The sequence below is a fragment of the Scyliorhinus canicula genome, chromosome 31 (genome assembly GCF_902713615.1).
Source record: "Scyliorhinus canicula chromosome 31, sScyCan1.1, whole genome shotgun sequence".
NCBI classification, from domain to species: domain Eukaryota; kingdom Metazoa; phylum Chordata; class Chondrichthyes; order Carcharhiniformes; family Scyliorhinidae; genus Scyliorhinus; species Scyliorhinus canicula.
The window spans coordinates 1,434,609-1,440,753 of record NC_052176.1 but is presented as its reverse complement, the minus strand read 5'-3'; positions in this window follow the sequence as shown (position 1 = coordinate 1,440,753).

Genomic DNA, 6,145 nt, shown 5'->3' with positions numbered 1-6,145 from the left:
CAATCGTCGGCATCAGTCAGTAGCACACACTCCCATCTGAGTTAATGAGTTCAATTCCTTTCCCAACCCCCAGCTTGAGAAAATTAAGCTCCCATCACCCAGGCTCATTTTCCCGAAGTGTGCGTGCTGAGGGAGTGCCGCACTGTCAGAGGGTCAGTACTGTACTGAGGGAGTGCCGCACTGTCAGAGGGTCAGTACTGAGGGAGTGCCGCACTGTCAGAGGGTCAGTACTGAGGGAGTGCCGCACTGTCAGAGGGTCAGTACTGAGGGAGTGCTGCACTGTCAGAGGGTCAGTACTGAGGGAGTGCCGCACTGTCAGAGGGTCAGTACTGAGGGAGTGCCGCACTGTCAGAGGGTCAGTACTGAGGGAGTGCCGCACTGTCAGAGGGTCAGTACTGAGGGAGCGCCGCACTGTCAGAGGGTCAGTACTGAGGGAGTGCCGCACTGTCAGAGGGTCAGTACTGAGGGAGTGCCGCACTGTCAGAGGGTCAGTACTGAGGGAGTGCCGCACTGTCAGAGGGTCAGTACTGAGGGAGTGCCGCACTGTCAGAGGGTCAGTACTGAGGGAGTGCCGCACTGTCAGAGGGTCAGTACTGAGGGAGTGCCGCACTGTCAAAGGGTCAGTACTGAGGGAGTGCCGCACTGTCAGAGGGTCAGTACTGAGGGAGTGCCGCACTGTCAGAGGGTCAGTACTGAGGGAGTGCCGCACTGTCAGAGGGTCAGTACTGAGGGAGTGCCGCAATGTCAGGGGGTCAGTACTGAGGGAGTGCCGCACTGTCAGAGGGTCAGTACTGAGGGAGTGCCGCACTGTTAGAGGGTCAGTACTGAGGGAGTGCCGCACTGTCAGAGGGTCAGTACTGAGGGAGTGCCGCACTGTCAGAGGGTCAGTACTGAGGGAGTGCCGCACTGTCAGAGGGTCAGTACTGAGGGAGTGCCGCACTGTCAGAGGGTCAGTACTGAGGGAATGCTGCGCTGTCAGAGGGTCAGTACTGAGGGAGTGCCGCACTGTCAGAGGGTCAGTACTGAGGGAGTGCCGCACTGTCAGAGGGTCAGTACTGAGGGAGTGCCGCAATGTCAGGGGGTCAGTACTGAGGGAGTGCCGCACTGTCAGAGGGTCAGTACTGAGGGAGTGCCGCACTGTCAGAGGGTCAGTGCTGAGGGAGTGCCGCACTGGCAGAGGGTCAGTACTGATGGAGTGCCGCACTGTCAGAGGGTCAGTACTGAGTGAGTGACGCACTGTCAGAGGGTCAGTACTGAGGGAGTGCCGCACTGTCAGAGGGTCAGTACTGAGGGAGCGCTGCACTGTCAGAGGGTCAGTACTGAGGGAGTGCCGCACTGTCTGTGGGAGTGCCCTTCAGGTTGAGACATTAAACCGAGGCTCCGTCTGCGCTGTCGGGGTGGGCGGAGGTGGGGGGTAATAGATTCCACGGTCACGATTGGGAGCGGGGTGTGTGGGTGAGTTCTTCCTGGGGCCAATGTTTATCCCTCGACCAACATTGCTAAAAACATGTGTGTGTGGGATCTTGCTGTGCTCGGAATGGTGTGGGAATCAGCCAGGATTCACGGCCCTAATTGCGGACGAGCGACCCCTGCTGGCGTGAATGGGTGTTGGCTGAAGGGCTGATGCAGTCGAATAGCTGGCAAGGCCTTTACCAGGTTGGGCTCCAGGATAAAACACCCAATTGGGTGAGGTACAGGCCCACGTGGGAGCCGTACACTCCGCCATCAATCCCATTAACATTCTCCAAAGACCCAGAACAGGGTGAAGAGATTCTGCAATGCCAAGGTGCTTGATGGCACCAGCAGGGGATACTCGGGAAAGGTGTCCGGAAACCTGGGCAAAGAGACTGATTGTAAGGAGTGTCTTAAAGGAGAGAGAGGTGGAGGGGTTCAAGGAGGGGATTTCAGAGCTCAGCCCCCCCCCCCCCCGCCCCCCCAGGCAGCTGAAGGCACGGCCGCCAATGGTGGAGCGATGGGAATGGGGGGGGATGGTCAAGAGGCCGGAATTGGAGGGAGCGCAGAGATCTCGGAGGGTTGTAGGGGCTGGAGGAGGTTACAGAGATAGGGAGGGTTGCAGGGGCTGGAGGAGGTTACAGAGATAGGGAGGGTTGTCGGGGCTGGAGGAGGTTACAGAGATAGGGAGGGTTGTAGGGGCTGGAGGAGGTTACAGAGATAGGGAGGGTTGGAGGGGCTGAGGAGGTTACAGAGATAGGGAGGGTTGTAGGGGCTGGAGGAGGTTACAGAGATAGGGAGGGGTGTAGGGACTGGAGGAGGTTACGGAGGGATGTAGGGGCTGGAGGAGGTTACAGAGATAGGGAGGGTTGTAGGGACTGGAGGAGGTTACAGAGATAGGGAGGGTTGTAGGGACTGGAGGAGGTTACAGAGTTACGGAGGGATGTAGGGGCTGGAGGAGGTTACAGAGATAGGGAGGGGTTGTAGGGGCTGGAGGAGGTTACAGAGATAGGGAGGGTTGTAGGGGCTGGAGGAGGTTACAGAGATAGGGAGGGTTGTAGGGGCTGGAGGAGGTTACAGAGATAGGGAGGGTTGGAGGGGCTGGAGTAGGTTACAGAGATAGGGAGGGTTCTAGGGGCTGGAGGAGGTTACAGAGATAGCGAGGGTTGTAGGGGCTAGAGGAGGTTGCAGAGATAGGGAGGGTTGTAGGGGCTGGAGGAGGTTACAGAGATAGGGAGGGTTGTCGGGGCTGGAGGAGGTTACAGAGATGGGGAGGGTGTGTAGGGGCTGGAGGAGGTTACAGAGATAGGAAGGGTTGTAGGGACTGGAAGAGGTTACAGAGATAGGGTTTTGTGACGAGTGGGTTACAGAGATAGGGAGGGTTGTAGGGACTGGAGGAGGTTACAGAGATAGGGAGGGTTGTAGGGGCTGGAGGAGGTTACAGAGATGGGGAGGGGGTGTAGGGGCTGGAGGAGGTTACAGACATAGGGAGGGTTGTCGGGGCTGGAGGAGGTTACAGAGATAGGGAGGGGATGTTGGGGCTGGAGGAGGGTGCAGAGATAGGGAGGGTTGTAGGGACAGGAGGAGGTTACAGAGATAGGGAGGGTTGTAGGGGCTGGAGGAGGTTACAGAGATAGGGAGGGTTGTCGGGCTGGAGGAGGTTACAGAGATAGGGAGAGTTGTAGGGGCTGGAGGAGGTCACAGAGATAGGGAGGGGGTGTAGGGGCTGGAGGAGGTTACAGAGACAGGGAGGGTTGTAGGGGCTGGAGGAGGTTACAGAGATAGGGAGGGTTGTCGGGGCTGGAGGAGGTTACAGAGATAGGGAGGGTTGTCGGGGCTGGAGGAGGTTACAGAGATAGGGAGGGGTGTAGGGACTGGAGGAGGTTACAGAGATAGGGAGGGGTGTAGGGGCTGGAGGAGGTTACAGAGATAGGGAGGGTTGTAGGGGCTGGAGGAGGTTACAGAGATAGGGAGGGGGTGTCGGGGCTGGAGGAGGTTACTGAGAGGGAGGGTTGTAGGGGCTGGAGGAGGTTACAGAGATAGGGAGGGTTGTAGGGGCTGGAGGAGGTTACAGAGATAGGGAGGGGTGTAGGGGCTGGAGGAGGTTACAGAGATAGGGAGGGGTGTAGGGGCTGGTGGAGGTTACAGAGATAGGGAGGGTTGTAGGGGCTGGAGGAGGTTACAGAGATAGGGAGGGGGTGTCGGGGCTGGAGGAGGTTACTGAGAGGGAGGGTTGTAGGGGCTGGAGGAGGTTACAGAGATAGGGAGGGTTGTAGGGGCTGGAGGAGGTTACAGAGATAGGGAGGGTTGTAGGGACTGGAGGAGGTTACAGTGATAGGGAGGGGTGTAGGGGCTGGAGGAGGTTACAGAGATAGGGAGGGTTGTAGGGGCTGGAGGAGGTTACAGAGATAGGGAGGGTTGTAGGGGCTGGAGGAGGTTACAGAGATAGGGAGGGTTGTAGGGACTGGAGGAGGTTACAGAGATAGGGAGGGGTGTAGGGGCTGGAGGAGGTTACAGAGATAGGGAGGGTTGTAGGGACTGGAGGAGGTTACAGAGATAGGGAGGGGGTGGAGGAGGTCAGCGAGCACGGTGGTGGGGGTGCGGTGGGTTATTGGGGGCTCGCTGGGGGGGGCCGAGTTTGGAATGAGCTGAGGTTGCCTGAGGGGGAACGTGGAGGAGCATTGTGGTGGGGGTTGGGATAGTCGAGTCTGGAGGTGACGGTGTACTTTGAGTCCGAGATACCCAAGTAAAAGTGAAAGGATCGGTTCCCCTTGACAGCGTAGTTATTTTTTACAGTAACGCCAGCCAGTGTTCAAAGCACATTGAATGTGTCGCTGCTAATGTGGGCCAGGTAGGCCTCACTGGACCCCACACTGCGGCCACAGTGCCTGTTTGCCAGAGAGTGACAGTCCGACAGGCCAAACAGCTCCCAGAGCCCTGACTGCGAGTGAGAGCTGTCCTCGCTGCCATTCAGCCCGTCCCTCGAGCCTAGCCCGCCATTCAATGAGACCCTGGCTGATTTGGGGCCTTACCCCAGATTCCTGCCTTTGACCCAAATCCCTTAATATCTTTGAACAAAAATCTATCTCGCATTTTAAATTAACTGTTCCAAGCTTCAACTGCTGTGTGTGGGAGAGTTTTCCTAACCTTTCCCACTCTTTGAGTGAAGATGTTCTTCCCAACATCTCTCCTGAACGGTTTGGCCCAGATGTTTAGACTCTGATAATTGAAAACGGCTTATTGTCACGAGTAGGCTTCAAATGAAGTTACTGTGAAAAGCCCCCTAGTCGCCACATTCCGGCGCCTGTTCGGGGAGGCTGGTACGGGAATCGAACCGTGCTGCTGGCCTGCTTGGTCTGCTTTCAAAGCCAGCGATTTAGCCCAATGAGCTAAACCAGCCCCTGGTGAAGGCCGTTGCTGGGGCAACATCCTGGAGCTCCCTCCCTAACAGCACAGTGGGTGTACCTACACCATGCGGGACTGCAGCGGGTTCAAGATGGCGGCTCACCCACCCCCTCGAGGGGTTATTGGGGATGGGGAATAACCGGCCAGGGCAGCATCCTGTAAAAAAAATTTTGAAACATTGGGTAATCTCTCCTCGCTTAATCCCTGAAGTCCAGGTAATCTTTCTGTAAATCTACACTGCACCCCCCCCCCCCCCCCCCCCCCCCCCCCACCCACGGCCAGAATGTCCTTCCTCGGGTCTGGTGTCCAGATCTGCTCCCAGTCACTCCCAACTGGGGTCTAACCCCAGCTGCAGCATAACCCCCGTGTCTCCATACTCCAATCCTCGAGATAGAAATAATAATATCTATTAGTGTCTCAAGTCGGCTTTCTCAATCTTCCTTCCTGAAGTTCAACAGCAGAGCAGAGAAACGGCTGCCTGGTGCTGTGGTGTGACTTTGGGATGTTTTATCCGTGTGCGTGTCGCGTGTTCGTGTATGCGTGTGTCACATGTTTGTGTGCCTGTGTCATATGTTTGTGTGTCACCGTGTTTGTGTGCCACGTGTTTGTGTGCGTGTCACATTTGTGTGTGTCACGTGTTTGTGTGTGTCACGTGTCTGCGTGTGTCGCGTTTGTGTACGTGTGTCGTGTTTGTGTGTGTCACAGGTTTGTGTGTTGCGCGTTTGTGCGTGTCGTGGGTTTGTGTTTGTCGGGTTAGTCTGCGTGTGTCGCGTTTGTGTGCGCGTGTCGTGTTTGTGTGTGTCAGGTGTGTGTGTTGCGCGTTTGTGTGTGTTTGTGCGTGTCGTGGGTTTGTGTTTGTCAGGTTAGTTTGCGTGTGTCGCGTTTGTGTGTCGTGTTTGTGTGTGTCACGGGTTTGTGTGTTGCGCGTTTGTGTGTGGGTCTGTCGTGTGTTTGCGGGTTTGCGCGTGTAGTATTTGCGTGTCCGTGTACAGATGTGACCCCAGGATCTGGGTGAGAGGTGCGGGGATGGGTCCGTCTGGGTCCTGGTTGAATGGCCCACGGAACACCCACTGCTCTGTGCTGTTGATTCGACTTGGGGAGTGGGGGGGGTGGGGTTCAGAACCTACTGCCCGGCCCTTTCTGAGATGGGTAACGGCTCACTCCCAGCAACCCCCCCCCCCCCCCCCCCCCCCACACCCTGCCCGAGGATGCCTGTGCCTGCTGCACACACACCACATATCCCACGCACACACACACACACACACACACACAGTCAGCGATCGCCCGG